The sequence below is a fragment of the Macaca fascicularis genome, chromosome 10 (assembly GCF_037993035.2).
Source record: "Macaca fascicularis isolate 582-1 chromosome 10, T2T-MFA8v1.1".
Lineage (NCBI taxonomy): Eukaryota > Metazoa > Chordata > Mammalia > Primates > Cercopithecidae > Macaca > Macaca fascicularis.
The window spans coordinates 83,259,004-83,273,451 of record NC_088384.1 but is presented as its reverse complement, the minus strand read 5'-3'; the positions used below and the strand labels follow the sequence as shown (position 1 = coordinate 83,273,451).

Sequence of the window (14,448 nt, the reverse complement as noted above, 5' to 3'; positions counted from 1 at the left end):
GAGGCAGGGCTTACAGTGAGCTGAGATCACAGCAGCCTGGGCAACAGAGCAAGACTCCCGTCTCAAAAAAAAAAGAAAAAGCGAAACAAAAAACAAAACCTCAGCAAAGAAAGGTAAAAGATGAAAGGATAAATGAAACAAATGTGGCAAAATCTTGTTAATTGTTGAATAGCACTGATAGGCATAGGGGAGTATGTTGTAGTATCTACTTTTGGATGTGTTTACAATTTTTCCATAATAAAAAAATTTAAAAGAAGAACCTCATTAGCAGAAAAGTCTGAAAAAAAGGTATAGGTAAGCCTATTAAATAATATTAATCTCAGGTAGAAAACAAAAGGACCAATGAAAAAAAGTCATGGCAGTTGATTATTTAGAATCAGAATAAGTTATACGGAAAATATTATTTTTTCCTCAAATATGACAACTATATAATATAAATACTGTTTCCTTAAGTAGGTTATTTCACTGGAAATCAACAGTAGATAAAAAAGGTTTTATATAATACATTAAAAAAAAAAACTTTAGGAATGTAGTTGTCCATTTACTCCCCTTAGAACTGGGTCATGCTTTTATATAATTTTGGAGTTCTAAATGGATGGTGGTAATGAACTGAAATAGAGAAAATGAAGACACAGAAAACAGAAGTCACAGCTGCATTCTGAACTGAATGCTGTGAATTTTTCTTTTTCTTTACTTTTTTTTTTTTCTTTTTTTTTTTTTTTTTTTTTGAGACGGAGTCTCGCTCTGTCGCCCAGGCTGGAGTGCAGTGGCGCGATCTCAGCTCACTGCAAGCTCCGCCTCCCGGGTTCACGCCATTCTCCTGCCTCAGCCTCCCGAGTAGCTGGGACTACAGGCGCCCACAACCGCGCCCGGCTAATTTTTTGTATTTTTAGTAGAGACAGGGTTTCACCGTGGTCTCGATCTCCTGACCTTGTGATCTGCCCGCCTCGGCCTCCCAAAGTGCTGGGATTACAGGCGTGAGCCACCGCGCCCGGCTACTTTTTTTTTTTTTCTTTTTGAGACAGTCTTACTCTGTCACCCAAGCTGGGGTGCAGTGGCATGATCTCAGCTCACTGCAACCTCTGCCGCTCGGGTTTAAGTGATTCTCCTGCTTCAGCCTCCCGAGTAACAGGGATTACAGGTGCCTGCTGCTGCGCCCGGCTAATTTTTGTAGAGACGGGTTTTCACCATCTTGGACAGGCTGGTCTTGAACTCCTGACCTCATGATCTACCCACCTCGGCCTCCCAAAGTGCTGGGATTACAAGCATGAGCCACCACGTCCGGCCCAGAATTTTTCTTTTTGTGTAATCATTTTCTAAGAATCCAGGGCCTCCTTCACATCCCTTCTGAAATAGTATTTTAACTTTTAATAAAATTTACAATATATTCCACAGACAGCGCTAAGTTTCTTTGGAGGTCAATTTTCAAATTATCTTCCAAGCAATCCAAAGTAAACAGAAGAGAAAATCAATAGTTTTCCAGAAACATCTTCAAAGCATAAAACATTTCATTTTAAATTAGAGCAGTAGTTCTTAACCTTTTCTTAGGGTTATGGAATCTTCTGAAAAATCTATTTTGAAACAAAATCTACATATTTATTTCAAAGGGTTTTATCATTGTTTTGAGGGCCCCTGTTAGAAACTTTTTTTTTCTGAGACAGAGTCTCGCTCTGTTGCCCAGGCTGGAGTGCAATGGCGCGATCTCGGCTCACTGCAACCTCTGCCTCCTGAGTTCAAGAGATTCTCCTGACTCAGCCTCCCAAATAGCTGGGATTACAGGGATGTGCCACCACACCTGGCTAATTTTTGTAATTTTTAGTAGAGTCAGGGTTTCGCCATGTTGGACAGGCTGGTCTCAAACTCCTGATCGAGGTGATCTGCCCACCTCGGCCTTCCAAAGTGTTGGGATTCCAGGCGTGAGCCACCAAGCCTGGCCAGAAACTCTTACAATATAGCATTCTTACGGATAAGCAACTCTAAACCAAGTACAAATTCACCAGCTCAACGCTAAAGGCCTCCCATGAATTGGCCCGAACTTTTCATCCTCATTCCCCACTATTTCTCTAAATACCAGACTTCAGTCAAATGCATTAGTTATGGTTCCCTAAAGATGACTCCCTATCTTTGTTCTTGATACTTCCACTATCTGCACATCCCAGGCTATCCCCAACTATCTGATAAAATTTTGTCCATCCTTCATAATGTACCTCAAGCAATACAACCTCCATGAAAGCTGCCTTGATCCCATAAACCTTCCCCTGAACTTCAATCTCCTGTCTTTCTATACTGCCAGTATCTTTCCACACTTTGTATCATGGTCTGCTGAATACTTGTCTAATCTTGGATTCTATGTGACACAGTAATCAAAGTAAAAATTATTACCAAGGAAAAATCTTACTCTCTTTAGTGGATTGAGAGGTGGCCCTCAAAAAGATATTTCCATTTCTTAACACAAGGAATCTGTGAACGTGACTTTATTTGAACTGACTTCATTTATGAAAAAAAAAAGGGGGATCTTTGCAGATATAATTTAAGGATCTGGAGATGAGAGCATTTTGGATTATTTGGATGGATTCTAGATCCAATGGCAAGTGTCTTTGTAAGAGACAAAGAGAAGACCATGTGAAGACAGAAGCAGAGATTGGAATGTGTGGAATCACCAAAACCTGAAGGAGGCAAAGAAGGATTCCCCTCTAGAGTCTTTGGAGGGAGCACAGCATCCCTGCTGACACCTTGATTTTGGACTTCTACCTCCAGAACTGTGAAAGAACAACTTTCTGTTGTTTTAAGCCACTAAGTTCATAGTAATTGTTACAGCAATGTTAGGAAAGTAATAAACCCCCTTTGCTTCATCTGATTCTGACAAGTCATTTTTATTTACTGCAGTAGTTCTTCAGGAGCATCAGAAGAGATTTAAAAAATATAGATTCCCCCCCAAATCTCTTCTTATTCTCCAGCTATTCTCTGCAAAGATCTCTGCACTTCCTTTATCAATAGCCCTCCAGAGGTGCCAGTACAGGATAACATCTGAACAGTAAAGAGACTGTATTCTTGTGAAAAGTTGGTAACATCAACTGTGACAGGCTCTAGAAGACGAAGGCCTAGGTTCAAAACTGGACCCTGAACTTGTAAACCTGAACAGGTTACTTCTTTGATCTGTAGTTTGTCATCCATAAACAACTCTTTGAGGATTGCTGTAAGCAGTAAATAGGCAATATATTTAAAGCTACTGGCATAGAAGCTTTTTAGTATAGGTTAACCAATATGAAAGATGATTTTCTAAGTATAATATTGCCCCTGGCTATTGATATTCTGTTCTGTGATTTAAGGAAAAAAAAAAATCTTACTACCCCAAAAATTCCATCTGTCCTGTTTACAGAGATAATCGACAAGTTTGAGCAAAAGCCTTTATTTAATTATAGCCATGCATGAGATGTCCAACACATTTCTGAAGAAGTTTTGTTTCATGCTAAAGAAAATGAATGAAAGCCTACACCTTTGATTTCCCTTCCCACCCATTTCCCACAAACTACATTAGCTCATAATTTGATGTTTCATTATCTGTCAACTTTTTTCATTCAGTCCAAGATAAAGAGACTATTTAGATATAATATCTAGGTTCTATTTCAAATTTATATCACTGAGCATAATTTCACATGCTTAGATTTGGGAAGGAACAATAAAGAGATACAGGTAGCTATAATTTTTTTTGGTTTGCTGAGATGAACTTAATAAACTTAACAGATACTGCAGCACCATTCAATCTCCAAATGTGAAAAAAAAAAAATTAAGGCAACATAAAGCATACTGATACAGTGAAGCTATTAATTTTAAGAATTCAATAAACACTCATCAAATGAACAGAATGCTCATTATTCTTGCCGTATGATATCTGCACTTCTTCTGTTGTCAGTTAAACAATTATGATATTAAATTTGCTAAAGGAAGTGAAAAACTATCTGATACAAGCACCTGTCTAATTGGGAAAATGTAAGTACCATCAAAATGAGAGACGAGCTAAGACTACATACATAATTAACCTTCTATAGAAGTCTGTGGTTTATGGCCAGGTGTAGTGGCTCACGCTTGTAATCCCCGCACTCTAGGAGGCCGAGGAGGGTAGATCACTTGAGGTCAGGAGTTCAAGACAGGTTGGCCAACATGGTGAAACCCTGTCTCTACTAAAATACAAAAATTAGCTGAGTGTGGTGGCGCATGCCTGTAATTCTAGCTACCCAGGAGGCTGAGGCAGGAGAATCGCTTGAACCCAGGAGGCAGAGGTTGCAGTGAGCAGAAAGAGCACCACTGCACTCCAGCCTGGGCAACAGAGCAAGACTCCAAAGACTCCGTCTCAAAAAAAAAAAAAAAAAAAAAAAAAATCTATGGTTTATACAGGAGCAAGCTTTACGACAAGATGGAAAAATTTTCCTAATTCAAATGACTAAAACTTTAGAAGATGACAAGAAAAGGAACAGACAAACCTCACTTTAAGAAAAGTCGACAAATAAAAACTGGAACTTTGAAAGCAGGTAACCTGGAAGTTACTTACAATATAAAAACATTCACTACAGTTCATTGCAACTTTAATACACCTAACAGTAGTGAATCCATAAAAATTCAAATTACATTAAACTTTTCTAGAGTAAATTTGTAACACGAGGTTCACTTGTAACGTTATCTAAAAAGCAGTTTCCTTTCTCTTGCTACTGCAAGCTTCCTCCAACTCCCTGGGGTACTATGGAGGGCTAGAGCAACTCTCTGGTATCAGACTGTCCTTAGGGCACATGGAGGGCCCAGGCCAGCTTTCCCAAGAGTGGCCAGCCAAAAGCCAGGCCACTGGCCAGCTACTCCTGGGCCAGCTGGCATGGAACAAAGTGTCTGGTTCCTACCTTCAGAGCAGAGGAGGCTCTGCCAACTGACTTTCAAAGGACTACACTAGCTGGAATGCTCACAGTTCCTTTCAAACCATCTGGCATTCTTTTAGAACTCTCAATTTACCCAACACTACATTCTGAGGTCTGAATTGCTCAGATAATTGAAGGAGTCCCCACTACCTACCTAGATAAGAAAAGAAAGAGGCAGAGCAAATGCTAAGTCAATTACTTCAAGAAACAGTTTCTACATCTAAAAATTGCTCTCAATTTTAACTTATATATTTTGTATTTTTAAATCTGAAATATTCCCATGATTATTAAGCAAACTTTCAAAATAAAAACCAAGACAAAGAATAAGAGAATAAGCTAAAACAGACTACTTAACATGCAGAAAAGCTGCAGGAATCCCTTAGGGTTAGAAGTACCTGACTCTCCCCAGTCTGAACTCCTACAGAGCCTATCTGTACTTTTTATGTTGTCCTCAGAACATACTTTGTACTGCTACATATATTTACCTTCCCAGCTAGCTAGTAGGCAAAAAGAACACTTATAGTTACTTCAAAAAAAAAAAAGTCTGTTGATGATATATTGGGTGTTTTTAAAGCTTCATTTCCAGAAATAAGAAAACTTAACGTGGAATAACATGAAGAAAGAACCTCACCTCTGAGAAAACCAAATAAACAAAGAACAGGACTTGGCTTGAAATACAAATATTTTATCAGCTGATCAAAATGATTTATTGGCTGGGCACGGTGGCTCCCGCCTGTAATCCCAGCACTTTGGGAGGTGCTGGGAGGGTCACTTGAGCCCAGGAGTTTGAGACCAGCCTGGGCAACATAGTAAGACCCTGTCTCTACAAAAAAACAAACAAAAAAATTAGTCTGGCATGCTGGTGTGTGCCTGTGGTTGCCGCTACTTGGGAGGTTGAGGTGGGAGGACTGCTTGAGCCCCAGAGGTTAAGGCTGCAGTGAGTTGGAGATCATACCACTGCACTCCAGCCTGGATGACAGAATGAGATTCTCTCTCTTAAAAACCAACACACACACACACACACACACACACACACACACACACACACACCCCACACACAAAACCAAGAACAGCTGAATCATCATACTGATAGCCCATATACCCGAGGAGATACAGTATTTTGAACAAAAATACTAGAGACCAAGTCAGAGTCAAATATTATAAACTGCAGGAGGCTATAATTACTATTATTTTTCATTGAGTTTACTCCCAAGACAAGTACTGAGTTTAGCATTTTACGTATTATCTCATTTGGAACACAAAACAAACACATGAGGTAGGAACTATTATTATCCACATTACAAATGAAGAAAGAGAGAGGTTAGGAAACCTGCTGGAGGTCACATACCAAAAAGTGAAAGAGCTGGAATTCAACTCCAAGCAGTCTGATGCCAGAGTCCAGGTGCAAGACTGCATACATATATATATATATATTTTTTTTTTTTTGAGACAGAGTCTTGCTCTGTTGCCCAGGTTGGAGTGCAATGGCACGATCTTGGCTCACTGCAACCTCCGCCTCCCGGGTTCAAGCAATTCTGTGTCTCAGCCTCCCGAGTAACTGGGATTACAGGCACCCGCCACCATGCCCAGTTAATTTTTTGTATTTTTAGTAAGATGGGGTTTCACCATCTTGGCCAGGCTGGTCTTGAACTCCTGACCTCATGATCCACCCACCTCTGCCTCCCAAAGTGCTCGGATTACAGGCATGAGCCACCGCGCCCGGTCCAAGACTGCCAATATTAAGTCATACTTATGAAGGAATGAAATGTAACACAGGGCAAAATTCGATCATTAATATACTCTTCATAATTTTTTCAACTCTTAAGTGTAGCAAAAAATGGTGAGTAATTAAAAAAACATGGATTCTCTTGTTAGAAATTTTTAAAAATCAAAAGCTATTTTACCAGGTCAGTTGTGCCTCTTTTGCCCATATATTGAGTAGATACTTGTGCCACCTGCTGTCCTAGGGGACAGAGTGGTGAACAGGACAGACGAGGTCCTTGCCTTCCTGGAGCTGACCTTCTATTGAGGGTAAGTCACACAAAAATTACTAACCAACAGAATTTCAGAGGGTAGTACATACTATAGAGGAGGTAGGGAAGAAACGTAACCTTCTCTTTTGAGAGACTTAACCATGTAGGTAAACAGAAAGGGATAGAGGAGGGTCAGGGAAAAGCTTTTTGCTGAAGCTTACTATTCTGATTTTAAAGATGGGTAACATCACAGCATGTGTGTATGCTGACATGGATAGCCCCCTGGAGAGTTGCTGATGATGCAAGAGAGAGGGCACAAATGCAGAAGCTGTGAGATATGAGGGAGCATGAGGTATAGAAGATGTGAGGAGGGAAACAGCAGAGAGGGGAACTTGCCTCCCATAGGAGACAGAAAACATGGGTCTAAGGAAGGCAGACTTCTAGATTTGGTTGGGGGCAAGATGAGTGGTTTCTGTCCGATATCTCCTAAACCCTCAATGAATTATGAGGTCAGCTCATCTGAGTAGGAGGGTTGGGTTGCTGATGAGTTTAAGGAGTGGAGAGAAGTTATGAAATAGTGATAGGCAAAAAGATCTTATTAGGAATCAATGGTAGCTTTGTCGGGCAGTGCTGAGTGCCTACTTCAGATTTTTGGTCATGAATCTGAAGTTCTCTTGTAATATCCAGCCACTTGGGTGGTGTCATTGAAAAGCCAAGTGAATGATAAAGCAGCTACAAATAGAGAAAAAGGATTTTTAATTTTAAAATTTTTAAAGTGTAAACAAAGGATGTTTTAAAAATATGTATCCAAATTAGCCAGGCATGGTGGCAGGCACCTGTAATCCCAGCAACTGGGGAGGCTGAGGCAGGAGAATCGCTTGAACCTGGGAGGCAGAGGTTGGAGTGAGCCAAGATCATGCCACTGTACTCCAGCCTGGGTGACAGAGTAAGACCCTGTCTCAAACAAACAAACAAAAAAGGCCAGATATGGTGGCTCACGCCTGTAATCCCAGCACTTTGGGAGGCTGGGGTGGGTGGATCACGAGGTCAGGAGTTCAAGACCAGCCTGACCAACAGAGTGAAACCCTGTTTCTACTAGAAATACAAAAATTAGCTGGACATGGTGGCACACGCCTGTAGTCCCAGCTACTCTGGAGGCTGAGGCAGGAGAATCGCTTGAACCTGGGAGGCGGAGGTTGTAGTGAGCCGAGATTGAGCCACTGTACTCCAGCCTAGGCAACAGCATGAGTCTCTATCTCAAAATAATAATAATAATAATAATAAGCATCCATGAGATAAACACAAAAATACTGACAATGTTCTATCAAGCTGTGATCTATGCAGCTCCTTTTGCTTCCATGTTCTCATCACAGAAATTCTTGCAAACAATATTATTTGTTACATTTAGTAATGACATATTTAATCATGAAGCTCAAGATAGTTTCTTTTTTGGTCTTGAATAGCTCTGTCATTTCCTAAGGTGGATTTTTAAAAACTGCACCTGACAGCCTTAATGTTCGTTCATTTCACTGCTTGAAAGAAACTCTCTCTGATGTCAACTGATATTTTCACTGATTATTTCATTTAAAAGTAAAAAAAACTTAATCCCCTCTCTCAATGAATACATACACATCTACAGCGCTTAACCTCAATGCCTGAACAGTGGTCACAAGGCAAATGGGAGCAGAGATGCTGGCCTGATGGCTCTGGGCACCTAGCAGTGCCAGGTGCATGCTCTTGATCTTGCAACTGTGCTCTTAAAACACAAAGCTCAAGACCCAAAACGTTCAGGGGAGAATTCATGTTTGCACAGGTTTAAGAGGAGGAAACAAAGACCCCACTGTTTGATGGAGGCATGAACAACAACACAAATAATAGCATATTGGGTGAGATGGGGGGGAGTGTGCATACACATACATGTACAGCCATTTTTGGAAAATACAATCTACCCCACAAGCAAAAGGAAAGAAAAATAACTATTCCAAAGTACATCATGAAATGTCAGGAACACCAGGGATAAACTGAAGATCCTAAAATCTTCCAGAGTGGGAAGAAAAAGGGAATGGGGATTAAAATGACATTGGACTTCTCAATAATGACACTGGAAGCTAATGGAACAATGTCTTCAAAACAGTGACATTAATTTTCAATCCAGATTTTAACACCAAGCTAAACTACCATTCAAGTATGAAGGTAAAATGAAGGCATTTCCAGACATGTAACTTCTGAATTCAGGAAGGAATTTCAGATTTTGTATGTACCCTTTCTCAGGAAGCTACTCAAGAACAAGGAAGACACAGGGTCCAGGAAATAGAAGACCTAACAGGAGGAAGGCAAAGGGAATTCCCAAGATGATGACAAAGGGAAGTCCCAGGATGATGGCTATGCAGTAGTCCAGGGAGCAAACCAGTCCAGACTGGAATAGGAGAGAGGGGGCTCCAGCAGGACCATCTCCTGGGGAAAAGAAATGAAAGTGAGTGGTTACCTGAGAATATTCAAAGATAAACAGTTTTGTCATAGAGTTTGGATGAATTAGTGACCGATACAAAGAAAACTCAGCAAATGAAAACCAAACAAGCAAAAGAGGCAATTATTTAATTTAGGAGCAACAAAAGTTGTTCATGAAGAAAACACAGTAATAGTACCCTACGTGGCTCATCTGTGAATAATAGGTACACTGTCAGTCATACAAATACTGAATACCGACCTAACTGTCAAGTATGAGTGGGAAATGGAAGGACAGTTGTGTGAGACAGTTAAGTCTTCAACTTCCAAAATAGAAGTCCACAGATAATATCCAAAAGTGAAAAGCTAAGAAATAGCAGTATAAACATTAAAAATGAAATAAGTATAAAGGTAAATACCAAAAGAAACCGGTAAGAGTTGAGAGTGGTTGAACTATGTAAGACTGCTGATTTTGAATTTTTCTCAGTCTAAAACATGGCAATTTCGTATGATTCAAGCTAACACATTGTAATAACGTTATTACTGATCTTAGAATAAACTCCCATTTAAAACAATAAACAATTATTGGCCAGGCGCGGTGGCTCACACCTATAATCATAGCACTTTGGGAGGCCAAGGCAGGCAGATGGTTTGAGGCCAGGAGCTCAAGACCAGTCTGGCCAACATGACAAAACTCCGCCTCCACCAAAAATACAAAAAAAAATTAGCCAGGTATGGTGGCAGGTGCCTGTAATCCCAGCAACTGGGGAGGCTGAGGCAGGAGAATCGCTTGAACCTGGGAGACAGAGGTTGCAGTGAGCCGAGATCACACCACTGCACTGCAGCCTGGGGAACAGGGCAAGACTCCATCTCAAAAAATAAAAATAAAAACTCCCAAAAAACAAAAAAGCAATTATTGATAGAGAATGCTCAATGGAAAAAGAAATTACTTTTTATGATGAGACATTATTGGGAAGAAAATAGATCCTAGTTAACAAAGTGTTACCATATATGCTCTTACCATCACCAACATATTACTATTCTAATGAAAAAACATTTACTACTAAAACAGCATTTAACATTATTGTATTTATTTTAATCATCTAAAAGTTTGTTTAGAATTTTTCTTCAATCATCATACTACAGAATGCTAAACTATGGGTTGGCAAATATTTTGATTAACAGAATGCTGAATAACAAGGCCAGGCTGTGTTTAGGTTCCTTTGTTGATATTAAAAATAGCTAAGTCACTCTTGCAAAATTAAGCTTCCATGAAATTGCGGTACTGTGCAAGCCTATTTCAGTGATAATTCCGGTTATACTACTCTGTTTATCTAAGACTTCCCCTTATGGTTTGTTTTAAGGAGACTCCTAGAAAATGTCTTATGCAGTCAAGACAGGCAGTTTATAAATGCATTGGGTTGCTTCTTTAGTTAATAAAGCTCTTGCTTTTTTCTCCTGCTTCATTTTTCCTTCATAAAAGCTCTTGTTTTAAATTAACTTATCTGAATTAAATTAATTTATATTGAGATTTTATTTAAATCATGCATCATAAAACCAAAACTTCCCCAAATGAAAAATCAACTTTCATTAATTTTTTTTTCACTCTTACAAAAAAAGAATTTGAACGTGGTAAGAATTTTGCTAAGAATAATGTATCCTGATCCAACCATGGAAAATTTCCCCTTCAAATTAAAAGCAAATGTTTTAAACAGAGGGAATATACATAAACAGATGCTGTGGAAGACTGCTTAGTTTACATTTCATTTTCACTGAAAACTACTAGGAATTAAAATACATGTGATTTTTAAAAATATTAAAGAGACTTAAAGAAAACAGAACTCATACAATTATTCATATTATCGAATATAAGCGCCTCTTAATTTTTTAAAACCGCTATTTTGAATCCAAAGATCATAATAAAAATATCTTTTTCTTTCTTTCTTTCTTTTTTTTTTTTTCAGACGGAGTTTCGCTCTTGTCGCCCAGGCTGGAATGCAATGGTGCGATCTAGGCTCACTGCAACCTCCGCCTCCCGGGGTTCAAGCGATTCTCCTTCCTCGGCCTCCGGAGTAGCTGGAATTACAGGGGCCTGCCACCACGCCCAGCTAATTTTTTGTATTTTTTTAGTAGAGATAGGGTTTCACCATGTTGGCCAGGCTGGTCTTAAACTTCTGACCTCTGGTGATCCACCCACCTCGGCCTCCCAAAGTGCTGGGATGACAGGTGTGAGCCACTGCATTCGGCCCATAATAAAAATATCTTGGAGGTGTATTTCTTGTAACTGAGTTTGGCTAATTTTCCAACACCCTGTAAAAGCATATGGGTAAAAAAGAAACTGAAAATCATCATGCAACCAGAGTTAACAACTATCTTGCAAAATTCATATAATTTGTTTTAAAAACAAAATAGCAAGGAAGAGCTGGTGCTATCCCAATAGCCTCTTTTTAACTGGTCTACATCAACTGCAACTCTTCATAACTTAACCAACACAACAAAGTCAGGCAGGGAGTCTGACAGAGTCAACGTTTGTGGGAACCTACAGAGCTTCCTTCTCTCTCTGAGGATGAGGACAATGAAAAAAGGTGTTCTGTTTTCCAGTAGTCCTGTAAGAGGAGCCATTGAGCTGGGCTGTACAACCAGACAACAGAACACAGGAAAATTCACATCAAAGCAAGGGCGCATGCCAGGGTAATATGCAATAAAACCCTCTGCCAGAGCATTAAGAAAAAAAAAAAGCAAGGAGGTAGAGAGAACCTGCTGGACCACCTTCTTATTAACACAGACAGGCAGAAAGAAACAAAATCTGCCTGTATTCAGGAGCGGAGAAAACGGTGTCCTAGATATATTGGAGTATTCCTATAGACATGGTTACGAGCATTCTGACAAATTATCAATGAACTAAACCCAGAAAGCAGTGTCCTATACGTTGGAGTATTCTTATGTAGACAGACATGAGAATCTTACCATTAACTAAGCTCAAAAAGGCAAAGTATTCTAGAAACACAGATATATGAGAATTCAGATGCACATTTCCAATGAATAAAACCCGCTGGTTTTACAGTGAGAAAAAACTGAAACAACATCAGAGAATTGGGTAAAGGTGTGATGAAGTTATATCCCCTCCCCTTTTCCTCATACCCTTTTTGACAATCTGATTCTCTCATTTCATAGATGTCCCTTTCACTTGCATGCGCACACACAAACACACACACACACCATTAGGTCTCCAGAAACAAAGGAGGGTCCTTAATTTTCCGGCCTGTGGAAGCACACAGGCCCCCTGTCCACAGATGGTGACTTTCATTAATGAGTAAGCCGAGGGGAGAGGTCTCCACCCCGACCACTGCCATGCACACTGTGACAACGGGGCACGAGACAAGCGCCACAAAGAAAGGGGAGGAGTGGACGGGGACCAGGAAAACACTGCCACGCCGCACCCCCCAAGGCACGCACCCACCACCAACGCGGAGACAGCGTCCTCGCCATCCTCCTCTTCGCCTCCCAGCTCATCCCAGCCGCCTCCCACGCCCGGGGATCCGATGCCAGGGCTTCGGCGAACAGGACGTGCGGGGGCCCGCGCACCTTCCCTCCGTGACCTCCGGGTGACAGCCCCGCTCCGCCCTTTGTGCGGGACTCACCCTCCGGTCCCGGGGCCGCGCCGGACCCTCCTCCGCGTCCCTCCTCAGCCTGGAGCCACCGCCTCACCCCTGCGCACCGCGCCCGGCCCGCCCAGACGCCCCGAGAGTGTGTGTGTGGGAGAGGGGCGCGGGCCCGCTGTCTCCTCAGCATCCCGAACCCGGACCGGCTCAGTCCCCCAAACCCCAGCCCGGGGGCGGCGGCCCGCGGCGCCCCCGCCCTCGCTCGCTCACTTACTCGGGTGCGCCGGCTGCAGCGGCAGACTTGCGGGACCGTCAGCGCCCTGCGGCGGGCGGCAGGTTGCGGGTGGCGGGCTGCAGGCGGCGGGCGGCGGGCTGCAGGCGGCGAGTGTCTGTCCGGACACAGCGCGGCTGAGGTGGCAGCGGCTGACTGAGCGCTGCGGCCCCTCGTGAGGGGCGGGCCCGGCGGGGGAGGGGCGGGCGCCGCGCCTCTCATTCATGCAGCGGGGGCGGGGTGAGGGACCCGGATGCCCGGGCAGCCCCCGCCCACCCCGCGGAGGGTTCGGTGACTTCAGAGTCTGCAGTGCGCAGGCGCGGCGCCCCCTGGCCAGGCCTGGTGCGGCACCGCCCGCTGGCGCTGTTCCCGGTTAGAACTGCGCCAGACAGACCTTGTCCATCGACCGTTTAGTGTTTTTGCGTGCCCTACAAGCATTTTTAAAAGTGAAAGCTTGGGGCCGGGCGCAGTGGCTCAGGCCTGTAATCCCAACACTTTGGGAGGCCGAGTCGGGTGGATCACCTGAGGTCAGGAGTTCCAGACCAGCCTGACCAACGTGGAGAAACCCCCGTCTCTACTAAAAATACAAAATTAGCTGGGCGTGGTGGCGCATGCCTGTAATCCCAGCTACTCGGGAGGCTGAGGCAGGAGAATCACTTGAACCCGGGGGGCGGAGGTTGCAGTGAGCCGAGATCACACCACTGCACTCCAGCCTGGGCGACAGAGCAAGACTCCGTCTCAAAAACAAAACAAAACAAAACAAGTGAAAGCTTGGAACGCCACCTCCTGTCAAGCATGCAGCTTGACAGCCCCCGGGGACACAAGAAAGGTCACGGGGGGGGGGGGTGCCCATTAGTTTGATGGGGAGATGGTATGCATCGCACCCTCCTCCATCTGCCCCTCCTGCTGCAGCCTCTCAGCTGAGTGCTAGAACCTTGGTGATGGATGAGACCTAGACCCTGCCCAGATAGTGGAGAGAGGTGTGTGCAAGAAACAGTGGATTCCTTTATTAACATCCACTCCTCAACTTCCGGCTCCCATTCTACAGGGCGGGCAATAAATTGACCTCCGATTTTGGGAGGCTAAGCTCTTCCTGCAATACCAAGGCCTAGGGTCTAATGCAAGGATCTGGGGAGTCCTCTCGTCTTTAGTAGGCAGTGTATTCTGCAGATACTCTCTTGTTCCCATCGCCTTGTCTCTGCCACTCTGGGGCACGGAAGTTTCGGAAGTTTCTGGAGAGGCTAGGAGCCTGC

At 42.9% G+C, this 14,448-nt stretch overlaps 1 protein-coding gene across 6 annotated transcripts in view; it reads right to left on the bottom strand.

Annotated features, from left to right (window-relative positions):
• Nucleotides 1–13,501, bottom strand: part of RNF24 (ring finger protein 24) — a 93,181-nt gene extending 79,680 nt beyond the window's left edge. For 2 of the 6 annotated variants that reach the window (XM_045362557.3, XM_045362558.3), the window contains exon 1: nucleotides 12,964–13,370. The gene's annotated coding sequence lies outside the window, so the exon portion shown is untranslated. The other 4 variants (XM_015457826.4, XM_005568423.5, XR_012419175.1 and 1 more) reach the window with 3 other exon arrangements.
• Between the last annotated feature and the right edge of the window lie 947 nt (nucleotides 13,502–14,448).